The sequence below is a fragment of the Anomaloglossus baeobatrachus genome, chromosome 9, assembly GCF_048569485.1.
Source record: "Anomaloglossus baeobatrachus isolate aAnoBae1 chromosome 9, aAnoBae1.hap1, whole genome shotgun sequence".
In the NCBI taxonomy this organism is placed as follows: domain Eukaryota; kingdom Metazoa; phylum Chordata; class Amphibia; order Anura; family Aromobatidae; genus Anomaloglossus; species Anomaloglossus baeobatrachus.
The window spans coordinates 12,915,243-12,932,678 of NC_134361.1; positions in this window are offsets into that span (position 1 = coordinate 12,915,243).

Here is a 17,436-nt window from a genome sequence, read left to right on the forward strand (position 1 = left end):
GTTTTCTTTATTTTCAGGACTCTGAAAATTGTAGATTCACATTGAAGGCATCAAAACTATGAATTAAAACATGTGGAATGAAATACTTAAAGTGTGAAACAACTGAAAATATGTCTTATATTCTAGGTTCTTCACAGTCGCCACCTTTTGCTTTGATTACTGCTTTGCACACTCTTGGCATTCTCTTGATGAGCTTCAAGAAGTAGTCACCGGAAATGGTTTTCCAACAGTCTTGAAGGAGCTCCCAGAGATACTTAGCACTTGTTGGCCCTTTTGCCTTCTCTCTGCGGTCCAGCTCACCCTAAACCATCTCGATTGGGTTCAGGTCTGGTGACTGTGGAGACCAGGTCATCTGGCGTAGCCCCCATCACTCTCCTTCTTAGTCAAATAGCCCTTACACAGCCTGGAGGTGTGTTTGGGGTCATTGTCCTGTTGAAAAATAAATGATGGTCCAACTAAACGCAAACCGGATGGAATAGCACGCCGCTGCAAGATGCTGTGGTACGCATGCTGGTTCTGTATGCCTTCAATTTTGAATAACTCCCCAACAGTGTCACCAGCAAAGCCCCCCCACACCATCACACCTCCTCCTCCATGCTTCACGGTGGGAACCAGCCATGTAGAGTCCATCTGTTCACCTTTTCTACAAAGACACGGTGGTTGGATCCAAAGATCTCAAATTTGGACTCATGAGACCAAAGCACAGATTTCCACTGGTCTAATGTCCATTCCTTGTGTTCTCTTCTGCTTGTTGCCTGTCCTTAGCAGTGGTTTCCTAGCAGCTATTTTACCATGAAGGCTGCTGCACAAAGTCTCCTCTTAACAGTTGTTCTAGAGATGAGAAGGTGTATCCAAACTTTTGGTCTGTACTGTATATAACTTACATGGGAAGGAAAATGAAACAATAGTATATTTAACTACATAATTTGGAGAGTAAATTTTCAGGCAGCATTTTTGTGCCAACAACATTCCAGGGGAAGACAGGGAGGCAGTACTATCTGTGCCATTGTTATTTACAGGGAGAGATAGGGAAAATTATATGTAACTACATGTATTTACTGCTGCAAAAGGAAAATATAGAATTTTCTTTAAATTTATGGTTTACAGAGAGTGACATGAAAGGAATACTATATGTACTAACAATTTGAAGCAAGATACAGGCAGGTGAAACTGTACCTGTAACTATCATTTACAAGGAGAGATGGGAAGGCAGTACTAGATATAGTCACACTATTTACAGGAAAAGATGGATTAACAGTAAGATCTGTATTGGGATAATTGTAAAAAGACAATAAGCCAGTACTAACTGTCACTATATAATTTAAAGCAAGAGACTGGGAAGCAGTACTAAATCTTTAACTTTATAAAGTAAAGGTAGACTCGGGACAACATTACAATCTATAATAACAAATGTACATCTCTTACAGAAAGGGATAAAGAGCAAATATTATCTGTAATGACATAATCAACACAGAAATGTTGTACTATTTGTAACTAAAAATACAGGATGTCAGGGAGAGACAGGGAGGCAGTACTGTCTGTGATTACATAATAAAGAATAGAGACAGAATAGGTAGACAGGACTACTTCATTTTCAGTGGAAAACAAGAAGACAGTTCTATCTGTATGTACATCCTTCACAACAAAATACAGGAAGTCAATACTAAACTTATTGTGTCATTTACATGAAGAGACAGTAAGGCAGTACTATCTGTACCTGCATCATTTACAAGAAGAGACAGTGAAGCAGTACTATCTGTACCTGCATCATTTACAGTGAGAGACAGGGAGAAAGTACTATCTGTACGTCCAACATTTACAGTGAGAGACAGAGAGGCAGTACTTTCTGTACCTGTATCATTTACAGTGACAGACAGGGAGGCAGTACTATATATATCTGCATCACTTACAGTAAGAGACAGGGAGGCAGTACTATCTGTACCTTCCTCATTAACGGGGCAAGAGAGAATTGTAGCAGCATGTGTAATAATTATATGATCATCAGAAAGAGACAAGGAGGCAGTACTCTCCTATAGTATATATGGAGACATGGAGGCAGTACTCTACTATAGTATATAGGGAGACATGGAGGCAGTACTATCTGTGCCATTTTATTTTTTGAATAATATATGGATACAATTTTACAGTATTATCGTTACTATTGTTTACATGATTTCAAATGGCGCTGGATGTGGATACATTTGCAGGAGGGCTGAGAATGTGTCTGGAAAATCAGAAATTTACAATTAGAAGAATTGCTTTATAGACAAATATTCCAGATATGCCGATATCCAGTTTCTGTGATTATTTTCTCTGGCTATTTCTGAGCAGCTCCTGGTGTGAGCGGAGACAGTCAGTAGGCAGGCGTTACAGATTCCGGACTTACTGCCTATTTTCCCATGTCGCGCTTTGATTTGGATCCATATTTAGTCTCCATTTTTCTAGATCAGATAATTCTGCTCATTACTGGGAAATTCTCTGATTGACGTATCGTAAACAGTTTTCCCCATTCTGTTCTTGGAGCAGATATTCCTGACAGTAGACAGAAGCCCCCCCCCATCATCGCTTCCATTACACCATGTGCGATGGTGTCCATTTACCGCGCCCGGCCCCCATAGATCCCCATAACTGCGACCGTAATGATTGCATTGACTTTGTAAAGGCGAGTCGCAGAACTTTCCTCCACATGTAGCACGGAGCTTTCCGGAAACACATAAATCAAAACTCAGCTGAGGCGGCTTTACAGAAAGTGACAGCTGTTTATTTAAATTACCCCGGCCTCCGTGTAATTTCATTTCCATTTGACAGACATCTGTTCAATTATTGCAGCAGAAATAAATTCCCATATTGTCTGCCATACTGCGCTAACAGGGACACGGCCATGCCAGTTGCAGCAGCAGCAGTTGTGCCGGGCGGTGGATATATTTAGTGATGGCTGTGCTGAGAGCGGTTGTGTGACATTATGAAGTGCAAGGTTGTGGATAAAGGAGGACGAGCCGCTTCTCATGTCTCCCTATTAATATACCGCGTAGAAAACCTATAGCCCCCCAAGACACGCCGGGGCTGGAGCAGCGGGGCGGCAGAAAGTGGGATTATTACAGGTGGGGACGGCACCGGAGCCGATGTATGGACTGCAGACACCAATGCAAAACGTGGAGCAAAATCACCTCCAGAGTCCACAGAGGCCACAGGGTCCCCAAGGATCAGAATATACTCACTCCCTAAATGCAGCTCATCCAGAGCAGACACCCCGACACTCAGGGACAGGGCCACCACTAGTAATTTCAGGGCACCATACTGGCAAATTTTTCAGGCTCCCTTGAGGCTCCTCCCAGGCTCCACCTCGGCTCTGCCTGCACCCATCTCCATAATATACCCTCTATACTGCCCCTCTCCACAATACACCCTCTACACTGCCCCTCCCCATAATACACCATCTATACAGCCTCTCTTCATAATTTACCCTCTACACCAACCCTCTCGATAATATCTCTCCGACACTGCCCCTATGTATAATATCCTCCCACACACTGCCCCTTTGTATAATATCCCCACACACACACTGCCCTTCTGTACCTCTCCCACACATACTGGCTCTCTGTATAATATCCCCCCACACACTGCTCCTCTGTATAATATTCCACACAAACTGCCCCTCTGTATAATTTACCCTTACACACACTGCTCCTCTATATAATATCTCTCACTTATGCTACCCCCTCTGTATTATATCCCCACTACACACAGCCCCCCTGTATAATATTCCCCACCCGCACTCTCCCTCTGTATAATATCCCCCACACACACTGCCCCCTCTGTCTTATATCCCCACCACACACTGCCCCCCTGTATAATATCCCCCCACAAATTGCCCCTCTGTATAATATCTCTCACATATGATGGTCCTCTGTATACTATCCCCCACACAAGCTGCTCTTCTTTATAATATCCTTCCACACATACTGCCTCTCTGTATAATGTCCCACCATACACACACAGCCTCTCTATATAATTCCCCCCCCCCCCAACAAATTGATCTTAACAACACTTTGTTAAGAAAGAAGCCTCTCCTAGTATATATGTCTCCCTTCTGGCATCTATGTCCTCCTCCGGGTATATATGTTCCCATCCTGATTTATATGTCTGCCATACTGGGCTTTTCCTGATATGTATGCCCCCATTCTGGTATATATGTCCCCCTCCAGCCCCAATCCTGGTATATATTTCCCCATCTTGGTTTATGTGTCCCATTCCTAGCATAAATGTCCTTTTCCTAGTATATATGTTCCCTTCCTGGCACCATCCTGGTATATATGTCCCCAGCCTTGTTTATTTTTCCCTTTCCTGGTATATATGTAATCCTTCTGGTATATATGACACCTTTCTGGGCCCCTACTGGTATATATGAACTCATCCTGGTTTATTTGTCCCCATCCTGATAAATATATATCTCATTCTGTGCCCCTCCTGGTATATATATCCCTCTCATGGGCACATTCTGGTTTATATGTCCCTATCCTGGTTTCTGTCCCCTTCCTGGTATATACGTCTTCCTCCTGGTATATATGTCCTTCCTGGCCCCTTGTGGTATATTTGCTACAAAAAGAATAAAAAAAACCAAACAAGACATTTTACTCACTCTCCCCGGCTCCCACGTCATATGGGTCCTCTCTGCGCTGTGATGCATTTCAGCTGGATGTGCGCCCTCGGACGCACATCCAGCTGAAGCAGGGAATGAGATCGGCGGGCCCCCCCAAACTGGGGGTACAGGATAATGACGCTGATACTGGGGGTGCAGGATAATGACACTGACACTGGGGGTGCAGGATAATGACCCTGACACTGAGGGTACAGGATAATGACACTGGGGGTACAGGATAATGACGCTGACACTGGGGGTACACGATAATGACACTGATGCTCGGGGTACAGGATAATGACACTGACACTGGGGGTACTGGATAATGACACTGACACTGGGGGCACAGGATAATGACACTGGGGGTACAGGATAATGACGCTGACACTGGGGGTACAGGATAATGACGCTGACACTGGGGGTACAGGATGATGACACTGACACTGGGGGTACAGGATAATGACACTGACAATGGGGGTACAGGATAATGACACTGGGGGTACAGGATAATGACGCTGACACTGGGGGTACACGATAATGACACTGACACTGGGGGTACAGGATAATGACGCTGGGGGTACAGGATAATGACGCTGACACTGGGGGTACAGGATAATGACGCTGACACTGGGGGTACAGGATAATGACACTGACAATGGGGGTACAGGATAATGACACTGGGGGTACAGGATAATGACACTGACACTGGGGGTACACGATAATGACACTGACACTGGGGGTACAGGATAATGACGCTGACACTGGGGGTACAGGATAATGACACTGACACTGGGGGTACAGGATAATGACGCTGACACTGGGGGTACAAGATAATGACGCTGACACTGGGGGTACAGGATAATGACACTGACACTGGGGGTACAGGATAATGACACTGGGGGTACAGGATAGTAATGTTGCGTTTTGTTGCTGTCGCTATGTTGCGATCATTCTGAATATTACTTTCCATCGGTCAATTTCTCATATCTTTGTGTTTGAACATATAAAATATAAAGAAATAAAAATCTGATCAATCCTTTGGATTTTCTTGGACGCGGCGATAGACCCGGGATCATCCATCTTTCTCTGCTGACCACGTACTTAACAAATCTCCACAACTCTATGAAAGTTGCAGAACACGCCATCAATTCTGCTGTTTTCCTTCTTAGCCCTTAATATACAGCAAGTCAGGGGATTCGGCGAGACGCGCCGCGGGCACAGGATCCCGCAATGCCATTACAAAAAATATAAAGTCCTTAAAGAACAAAGTAAGCGGCTGATAGGAAGTGACGGGCTCATTTATCAGATTTTCTGATTGAGCAATGCTTTACAACTTAAAAACCTTCTCTTTATCAAAAAAAGAATTTGTACCGTTAACAAGAAGAAAAAGTGAAGCGTTCGGACTCATTACTGATTCTGGATCTGACCCGCCGGCCTCGCAGGTCGTTGAGATTCTCAGCCTCTTGTTTTCTCATTCTGCAAAAAATAAGGAAGAAAAATGACAGTGTATCAAGATATTGAACCATTTTACTTAAAAATATGTCTGATCCGGCATCTGTGGGTCGGGATCGGTGCCGGATTATTAAACACTCTGGATTATTGGACCGGCGGACAATAGAGAACTTACTGTGAGGCGGCAGGAAAATCACAAGCCAAGAATGAGGTTTTAGTGAGATTTTCTAATTGGACTCCTCAATACATGGTAAAACATAATGTTTTGCCCAGAATGCCTCAACATTTCATGGAAGAGAAGACATTCTCAGGGATGGTGCTGGGTCAGGAGCGGCTCCAATCCTCGACGTGACCTATAATCCGACAGTTCGGCAGCACTTCTCACTGAGGGCAACGGAGGATCCAGGCTGTGACCTCCGGTGAACTCAGTAATGTCACCTGCTCACAGGTGATTCTCGGAGCCTGCAGAGCGCGGACATGTTCTCTTCCTCTGCAGGCTCCAGATGTAGCAGAACTGTGGATCATCATGGGATTTCATATGGCTTATGCTAGATCTGCAAGAGTGTTTGGGGTTAATAAAGGGATGTGTATTTTATTTCAAATAAAGGATTTTTTTGGTGTTTGTCTTTTATTTATTTTCACTTACAGGATTAGTAATGGGGGAGGATTCTCATAGATGCCTCCCATTACTAATCCAGGGCTTGATGACAGCTGACATTACACAGCTGTCATTAACCCCTTATATTACTCTGATTGCCACTGCACCAGGGCAATCAAGATGAGCCGGGTAAAGCACCAGGATTGGCACATCTAATTCTGGGCAGCTGCGAACTGGTATTTTTAGGCTGAGGGGGCCAATATCCATGGCTTCTCCCATCCTGATAATACCAGCTCCCATCAGTCTGCTTTACCATGGCTGGTTATCAAAAATGGGAGACCGTTTGCCCTTTTTTACCCCTGTATTTTGATATACAGCCACGGTAAAGCTCACAGTTGGGGGCTGCAGCCTGTGGCTGTCTGTTTTACCCACGCTGGTTATCAAACTATGACTGAAGCCTGCATCATTTTTAAAAAATATCTCTTTCTTTCTTTTTACACGTCTTATACAGCAAACTGACTGCAACCAATCACAGTTGAGGACACAGGGTAGGGGGCGACTATAAAGTCTGCAACCAATCAGTAACACGGACACAGGGTAGGGGGCATGTATAGTAGTCTGTAACCAATCACAGACACTGGCACAGAGGGTGGGCGGGGGAAGCAGTGAATATTGATGAACCTTAATAAGCAGGCCCGGTAAAGAGTCTTACTGCAGCGTGATCCTCCAGGAAACATGGTATATATAACTATCCTGCTCTTACTACCTTTATCCTCCACTTGCAGCCCCCTAGCGCTTATTCCGGCCATTTTACAGCCCCAAACGTTTCGACCCCATTGACCCGTGTGAGGTTCATTGTTCAGGGTCAAGTTTGGTTGCTGAACCTGATTTTTCTTTTTAGTCCATGCTGGTTTGGTAAACCTGAGTATCCACGGGTTCTCTCATCACTACCTAGAACAAAATATTTTACTTTTAGGACAATCCTACATAAACACTATAATTCCAGAGGCAAAAACACCTGTTTCTGTAGCTTCACCTATAGGTAGGTTCCTTTAAGTCAACATCCAGCTGTGTCAGGAGTAAGTTATATAAATGAAGGTTCCTCACTGTAGAAGTTAAATACCTGTTTGATTCATGACATACAGTATTGATTGATAAACCTATTAAGCAATATTTGCATTTTATAGGCTATGGGCATGGGAAAATGTTTATTGTTACATATGTTTAAGTTTCAGAGGGTTTTCCATTACTTTAGTCATTTTCTGACCCCCTTACATACACATTGTTCTTGTGGGATTGTCCCTCCCTGTAATACATGCTGGATGCAAGGCTCCTATCTTCTCTAGCTCTTCTCCATGTCCTTTCTTCCTTACTCTCCCTGAGACTATCGATTCTCCTCACCCACTATCTCCATATTCTGGTCTTTGTACAAGTATCAGAAATTAAAGGACAGCTGACAAGGAGCAGCAACATGGTGAAAGTGTATAACAAATATTGTTTAGAAAGTTGGATCACTTGCAAAACTTCAGACTGAGCTCAGTAAACTTTTGGCTAATGGCCGGGATTTCAAAATTGGGCCACAATCAAATCTGTTACTATTGTATACAATTGAAATAAGTCATTTAGAAGACAATCGCAGGCATCCTTTCCTTTCCTTTCCTTTCCTTTCTTTCCCTTCCTTTCCTTTATTTTCCTTTCTTTTCCTTTCCTTCCTTTCCTTTCCTTTCCTTTCTTTTCTTTTCCTTTCTTTCCATTCCTTTCCTTCCCTTCCTTTCCTTTCTTTTCCTTTTTTTTCCTTTCTTTTCCTTTCCTTCCTTTCTTTTCCTTTCCTTTCCTTTCCTTCCTTTTCCTTTCCTTTCCTTTCCTTCCTTTCCTTTCCTTTCTATTCCTTTCTTTTCCTTTCCTTTCCTTTCTTTTCCTTTCCTTTCCTTTCCTTCCCTTCCTTTCCTTTCTTTTCCTTTCTTTTCCTTTCCTTCCTTTCTTTTCCTTTCCTTTCCTTTCTTTTCCTTTCCTTCCTTTTCCTTTCCTTTCCTTCCTTTCCTTTCCTTTCTATTCCTTTCTTTTCCTTTCCTTTCCTTTCTTTTCCTTTCCTTTCCTTTCCTTTCCTTCCCTTCCTTTCCTTTCTTTTCCTTTCTTTTCCTTTCCTTCCTTTCTTTTCCCTTCCTTTCCTTTCTTTTCCTTTCTTTTCCTTTCCTTCCTTTCTTTTCCCTTCCTTTCCTTCCTTTTCCTTTCCTTTCCTACCTTTCCTTTCCTTTCCTTTCTATTCCTTTCTTTTCCTTTCCTTTCCTTTCTTTTCCTTTCTTTCCTTTCCTTTCCTTCCCTTCCTTTCTTTTCCTTTCTTTTCCTTTCCTTCCCTTCCTTTCCTTTCCTTTCCTTTCTTTTCCCTTCCTTTCCTTTCTTTTCCTTTCTTTTCCTTTCCTTCCTTTCTTTTCCTTTCCTTTCCTTCCTTTCTTTTCCTTTCCTTTCCTTTCTTTTCTTTTCCTTCCCTTTCCTTTCCTTTCTTTTCCTTCCTTTCCTTTCCTTTTCTTCCTTTCTTTTTCTTTCCTTCCTTTCTTTTCCTTTCCTTTATTTTCCTTCCTTTCTTTTCCTTTCCTTTCTTTTCCTTTTCTTCCTTTTCCTTTCCTTCCTTTCTTTTCCTTTCCTTTCTTTTCCTTTCTTTTCCTTTCTTTTCCTTGTCTTCCTTTCTTTTTCTTTCCTTCCTTCCTTTTCCTTTCCTTCTTTTCTTTTCCTTTCCTTCCTTTCTTTTCCTTTCCTTCTTTTCTTTTCCTTTCCTTCCTTTCTTTTCCTTTCCTTCTTTTCTTTTCCTTTCCTTCCTTTCTTTTCCTTTCCTTCTTTTCTTTTCCTTTCCTTCCCTTTCCTTTCTTTCTTTTCCTTTCCTTTCTTTTCCTTTCCTTTCCTTTTAAAAAAGCAAAATCTCATCTAATACAATAAATTGCTTTGTGGTTTAATAAGGGAAGTATTTTCTGGTAATAATGAATTTGCTGATATTACGACTTATTTGATAACACTGCAGTTCTGTCGCCCGGGACTTGTCAGGATAATGAATATAAACATCAGGCTCCTCACAAGGATGGGAGAAGTGTAAAGGTGAGAAAGGAGTCAGGTGTGCGAGAAAAGCGGAACAGAAAACACAAATCTGCCACCAGCGATGCAAACAATAATTGATACACCGAATATTCTATGATCTCTGGTCTGTGGATCTCCAGCTGCTGAAAACTACAAATCCCAGCATACCAGCGCACACAGCACCAGACAGCCACTGATACAATGTGATTATTAGGGGATGATGTAAACCCAATTCTATCTGGATTTATAGTCCACATTTCCATTGAAATCCTCTCTAAATCACAATACTTGTGAATAGACTTCTTGAAATCACAAGTACACGGCACGCAGAATATGCTGCGGAAGTCACCGACACATGGAGGCTACTTTCCGATGAGAATTTTCAACATAATAAGTAAAATGCCGCTGAACGAGCCCGTCCTCCCCTCACCGTGCAGCGGTCGTGCGCTTTATGATTGTGGGTTTTAGAAAAGTGAACTCCAAATAATTCCAGTAATGCAAATATAAGAAAAACAGATATTACTCACACAGCTTCAGCCTCAACAGCTAAAAAAAACACTGCAGCCAATCACTGAGCTCAGCGGTACATGTCATCTACATGAGCAAAGTCACTGAGCTCAGTGATTGTCTGCAGTGGTTAGCACAGCTGTTGATGTGACGTCATCATTGTAGTCAAAACACAGCGACCAGAGCCGCAGCCGAGACCCGGCACTGGAGGGGGGTTTACTAATTGCTTTGTTATTTTACCTTACAGTAATGATTTGAGGTCAAGTTTTCTAAAAGTTGAAACCCATTTAAATATTTTCTCTACACATTTTCTTGTATTTGCAGATGTCACCCATAATACTAGATAATTCGATAATATGAACTATTAGATCATAAGTGGACCTTGGCTATAACACTCCACACCAGCCTGTATACTCTATATATGGGAATGATTCGCTTAATAAATAAATAAGCACAGGTCCTTCTAGTCACTTAGTAAAACAATTCTATATTCTATAATAGAATTAGCATAAATACCAGGGGGAGGAAGGACAGGCAGGGGGGCGGGAATCACTATGAATATCTCCCAGTTTTGTAGCTGCTGCCAATCAAAAAGCTGCTCATTTTACAAACTTTACTTTCTTGTGTTTCAAAATGTATATATCCAAGCTGGCCACTATAGGTCTGTATAGAATCAGCCTGATAGTGCCAGTATAGCACTGTATGTATAGAATCAGCCTGATAGTGCCAGTATAGCACTGTATGTATAGAATCAGCCTGATAGTGCCAGTATAGCACTGTATGTATAGAATCAGCCTGATAGTGCCAGTATAGCACTGTATGTATAGAATCAAACTGATAGTGCCAGTATAGCACTGTATGTATAGAATCAGCCTGATAGTGCCAGTATAGCACTGCATGTATAGACTCAGCCTGATAGTGCCAGTATAGCACTGTATGTATAGAATCAGCCTGATAGTGCCAGTATAGCACTGTATGTATAGAATCAGCCTGATAGTGCCAGTATAGCACTGTATGTATAGACTCAGCCTGATAGCGCCAGTATAGCACTGTATGTATAGAATCAGCCTGATAGTGCCAGTATAGCACTGTATGTATAGAATCAGCCTGATAGTGCCAGTATAGCACTGTATGTATAGACTCAGCCTGATAGCGCCAGTATAGCACTGTATGTATAGAATCAGCCTGATAGCGCCAGTATAGCACTGTATGTATAGAATCAGCCTGATAGCGCCAGTATAGCATTGTATGTATAGAATCAGCCTGATACTGCCAGTATAGCACTGTATGTATAGAATCAGCCTGATAGCGCCAGTATAGCACTGTATGTATAGAATCAGCCTGATAGTGCCAGTATAGCACTGTATGCATAGAATCAGCCTGATAGTGTCAGTATAGCACTGTATGTATAGAATCAGCCTGATAGCGCCAGTATAGCACTGTATGTATAGAATCAGCCTGATAGTGCCAGTATAGCACTGTATGTATAGAATCAGCCTGATAGCGCCAGTATAGCACTGTATGTATAGAATCAGCCTGATAGTGCCAGTATAGCACTGTATGTATAGAATCAGCATGATAGCGCCAGTATAGCACTGTATGTATAGAATCAGCCTGATAGTGCCAGTATAGCACTGTATGTATAGAATCAGCCTGATAGCGCCAGTGTAGCACTGTATGTATAGAATCAGCCTGATAGCTCCAGTATAGCACTGGATGTATAGAATCAGCCTGATAGTGCCAGTATAGCACTGTATGTATAGAATCAGCCTGATAGCGCCAGTATAGCACTGTATGTATAGAATCAGCCTGATAGCGCCAGTGTAGCACTGTATGTATAGAATCAGCCTGATAGTGCCAGTATAGCACTGTATGTATAGAATCAGCCTGATAGTGCCAGTATAGCACTGTATGTATAGAATCAGCCTGATAGTGCCAGTATAGCACTGTATGTATAGAATCAGCCTGATAGTGCCAGTATAGCACTGTATGTATAGAATCAGCCTGATAGTGCCAGTATAGCACTGTATGTATAGACTCAGCCTGATAGCGCCAGTATAGCACTGTATGTATAGAATCAGCCTGATAGTGCCAGTATAGCACTGTATGTATAGAATCAGCCTGATAGTGCCAGTATAGCACTGTATGTATAGACTCAGCCTGATAGCGCCAGTATAGCACTGTATGTATAGAATCAGCCTGATAGCGCCAGTATAGCACTGTATGTATAGAATCAGCCTGATAGCGCCAGTATAGCATTGTATGTATAGAATCAGCCTGATACTGCCAGTATAGCACTGTATGTATAGAATCAGCCTGATAGCGCCAGTATAGCACTGTATGTATAGAATCAGCCTGATAGTGCCAGTATAGCACTGTATGCATAGAATCAGCCTGATAGTGTCAGTATAGCACTGTATGTATAGAATCAGCCTGATAGCGCCAGTATAGCACTGTATGTATAGAATCAGCCTGATAGTGCCAGTATAGCACTGTATGTATAGAATCAGCCTGATAGCGCCAGTATAGCACTGTATGTATAGAATCAGCCTGATAGTGCCAGTATAGCACTGTATGTATAGAATCAGCATGATAGCGCCAGTATAGCACTGTATGTATAGAATCAGCCTGATAGTGCCAGTATAGCACTGTATGTATAGAATCAGCCTGATAGCGCCAGTGTAGCACTGTATGTATAGAATCAGCCTGATAGCTCCAGTATAGCACTGGATGTATAGAATCAGCCTGATAGTGCCAGTATAGCACTGTATGTATAGAATCAGCCTGATAGCGCCAGTATAGCACTGTATGTATAGAATCAGCCTGATAGCGCCAGTGTAGCACTGTATGTATAGAATCAGCCTGATAGTGCCAGTATAGCACTGTATGTATAGAATCAGCCTGATAGTGCCAGTATAGCACTGTATGTATAGAATCAGCCTGATAGTGCCAGTATAGCACTGTATGTATAGAATCAGCCTGATAGCGCCAGTATAGCACTGTATGTATAGAATCAGCCTGATAGTGCCAGTATAGCACTGTATGTATAGAATCAGCCTGATAGTGCCAGTGTAGCACTGTATGTATAGAATCAGCCTGATAGCTCCAGTATAGCACTGGATGTATAGAATCAGCCTGATAGTGCCAGTATAGCACTGTATGTATAGAATCAGCCTGATAGCGCCAGTATAGCACTGTATGTATAGAATCAGCCTGATAGCGCCAGTGTAGCACTGTATGTATAGAATCAGCCTGATAGTGCCAGTATAGCACTGTATGTATAGAATCAGCCTGATAGTGCCAGTATAGCACTGTATGTATAGAATCAGCCTGATAGTGCCAGTATAGCACTGTATGTATAGAATCAGCCTGATAGCGCCAGTATAGCACTGTATGTATAGAATCAGCCTGATAGTGCCAGTATAGCACTGTATGTATAGAATCAGCCTGATAGTGCCAGTATAGCACTGTATGTATAGAATCAGCCTGATAGTGCCAGTATAGCACTGTATGTATAGAATCAGCCTGATAGTGCCAGTGTAGCACTGTATGTATAGAATCAGCCTGATAGCTCCAGTATAGCACTGGATGTATAGAATCAGCCTGATAGTGCCAGTATAGCACTTTATGTATAGAATCAGCCTGATAGCGCCAGTATAGCACTGTATGTATAGAATCAGCCTGATAGCGCCAGTGTAGCACTGTATGTATAGAATCAGCCTGATAGTGCCAGTATAGCACTGTATGTATAGAATCAGCCTGATAGTGCCAGTATAGCACTGTATGTATAGAATCAGCCTGATAGTGCCGGTATAGCACTGTCTGTATAGAATCAGCCTGATAGTGCCGGTATAGCACTGTCTGTATAGAATCAGCCTGATAGTGCCAGTATAGCACTGTATGTGTAGAATCAGTGTGATAGTGCCAGTATAGCACTCTATCTATAGAATCAGCCTGATAGCGCCAGTATAGCACTGTATGTATAGAATCAGCCTGATAGTGCCAGTATAGCACTACATGTATAGAATCAGCCTGATAGCGCCAGTATAGCACTGTATGTATAGAATCAGCCTGATAGTGCCAGTATAGCACTGTATGTATAGAATCAGCCTGATAGCGCCAGTATAGCACTGTATGTATAGAATCAGCCTGATAGTGCCAGTATAGCACTGTATGTATAGAATCAGCCTGATAGTGCCAGTATAGCACTGTATGTATAGAATCAGCCTGATGGTGCCAGTATAGCACTGTATGTATAGACTCAGCCTGATAGTGCCAGTATAGCACTGTATGTATAGAATCAGCTTGATAGCGCCAGTATAGCATTGTATGTATAGAATCAGCCTGATAGCGCCAGTATAGCACTGTATGTATAGAATCAGCCTGATAGCGCCAGTATAGCACTGTATGTATAGAATCAGCCTGATAGCGCCAGTATAGCACTGTATGTATAGAATCAGCCTGATAGTGCCAGTATAGCACTGTATGTATAGAATCAGCCTGATAGTGCCAGTATAGCACTGTATTTATAGAATCAGCCTGATAATGCCAGTATAGCACTGGTTTTAGGTCATATAGGAAAATAATGGTGATTGGTGCGCTTTAATTTCAGTTGGTGAGATGTATTCACTAAACCACAGGTCAGGAAAAGTGAATACAGGGACCAAAGGCAATGGCATAGTGGGCAACAAATGTGAAATAAAACATAGACCAGTGAGGACCAGGACAAGGGCACAAACTGGATGGCAAGATGGAAAGTGGAAAAGGAAAAATACCAAGAGCCCTTAGAGTACCAAGCACAGGAAATTATTATTATACTTATTATTATTATTATTATTATTATTAATTTATAGAGCACCATTGATTCCATGGTGCTGTACATGAGAAGGGGTTACATACAGAATACACATACAAGTTACAGTAGACAGTCTGGTACAGAGGGAAGAGGGGCCTAAATAAAGATGTAATTAGTCCAGGAATTGCTGCAGTATATGTCATTTGATCAGGTCCATAGGATAGTTTGTCATGATCACAGTAAACAAAGGGTTAATCAGCAAACAAGTATATAACCATCGAGAAAAAGAGAAAAAACTTGTTTATAGAGTTACAGCAATGTTTGTAGGTTTGTAGGTTACAAGTCCCAGAAGGAGTTTCATGCTTACAGCAGATGAAGCGTTAATCAGCAGGTCTGAGCCAGGAAGCAGATGCGGAATGTAAGGACCACAGGAGTTTGCAGGGAAGATAGCCAGCTGAGAGAATGGAGGAGGCTACCTCTGAAATACATCGATTTAGAGATGCTTGAGTGAGAGATTCAGCATTAAAAGTCCTTGGAGGATGATACTACTAGAGGTAATCAGGCAACTTCTGAGACTCGTGTGGAGCACAGCACAGGGCAGCAGTTATAGAGGAAGGGAGCAGAGCCCGGTCCTGGAGCCCAGACAGGTGAGTAATAATCTGTAGCAGCAGACAACTCCTTGGCTGTCCCTGAACCTTGTCTGAATTCAGAAGTGCTTACTCTGTGGCCAGTGTTGATCTGACAATGCTTCTCCTATAGGCCACATCCCTGTCTTACCTTCTTGATGAGTAAGTGGACACCAGGGATCATCTGATGTTGCAGCATCCCTACACCCCACAGAGCAGTGACTGCTGCTTTCCATGATGCCCCAGGAGGATTTTGTGCCTTCTGATACTATTCCAGTATTTGTCACAGATAATGAACCTTATGCAAGTCAATGGGGAACCCGAGCATTTTACTTGCTGTGACAAAGTGGAATAGTCCTCGATCTTCGGTAAGCATTATCCGAACATGAATAGTTACTATTGTCCCATCACTACGACTCTTGGCTGTTCACTTTCCAGGTAATTATTCAACTGATCAATTACTTTTCTCAGAAAATAAAGGTTCAGCTTCAATGGCACGAGGATATCTGCAAACATCCTGCTGTCGCCCATTCCTCCGCTCCGAGTCCTCTCTATGTCTATAATGTCGGCAGCTCCAACCGTTACTACTAAGGAAGTCACACAGCTGACATTATGTAATATTCTGCAATGATGACGCAGACAATGGCAGATATACATCTCATAGGCAGCAGCCGTGATGTGGACGTCTCACCAGGTGCCGCAACTCAGTAAATTGTAAATTAGAATTGACTCAGATTTCAATTATTAATTACCAATAGGCTGACAGATTGATGTATTTCCAGTTACTAGAGGATATCAAAATTCAAAAAAGAAGCATTGCTCCCCTGTTTTATCCTCTGCTCATCCAGACCAGACGTAGTCATAGTCCTCCTGGTGTTCATCAAGTGACCTCAGTGACCATAGGGGCCAGTACTGCGATCATTGATCAGCACTGAGAGATGACGACGGTAAACTATCCCTCATGAGCTCTGTGGCCACTGATATCTGTGTTTTTCATGTGCTAGACCCTAGGCAGGACCACCGGGGCATTTATGGTTCCACCAAGCACTTTGTTGTGCTTCACGTCAAGGTTCAGCAGTTGCACAGCACTATTCAGTGACATCATCGTCCAAGGCTTTTTAAGGCATGGGCGTCTGAGTATGAAGTAAGCTGTTAGGGCCAGGTGGACGGGCAGACCCAGGAGGTGGATCCACTGGGCTGAACACCTCACCGAGGGCAAGGTGCCCGGTAGCCGGAGCACTAGCAGGACAGTCCGTTTAGAGGAGTGTAGTAAAGAAGTCCCTGGGACCATGGGGTCTCTGATGGTAGTCCGGGTGACGGAGCTCAGGTTCGGAGGCCGAGATGTCGTCAGACAGAGTCCGGAACCAATGGAGAGAGAAGACGGGTCACCACAGGGATCGGAGATGGCAGGAGCTGACGGGATGGCAGGCCGTCACCGTTCGGGGTTCGGGTATTGTCGTGACCGGTTGGCGAGGCAGGATCGGCTCTACGAGAGAGATAGGTGAGTATATCACAGACACAAGGAGACCTGACTCCTAGCTTAGAAAACACGAAGAACAGGCCCCGCCCACTTGGAAAGGATCCCCCTATATACCCAGTACCTGATCCTTCAATATCCTGTTGGAGGACACTGGCCCTTTAAGAAAGGGTCAATGACCGCGCGCGCGCCCTAATGCGCATGCGCGAGGCCCGGGTGCCAGAAGCCAGGGCAGGGAGCGGTGAACAGGAGGCAGGGGAGCCGGCCTGGAGCAGA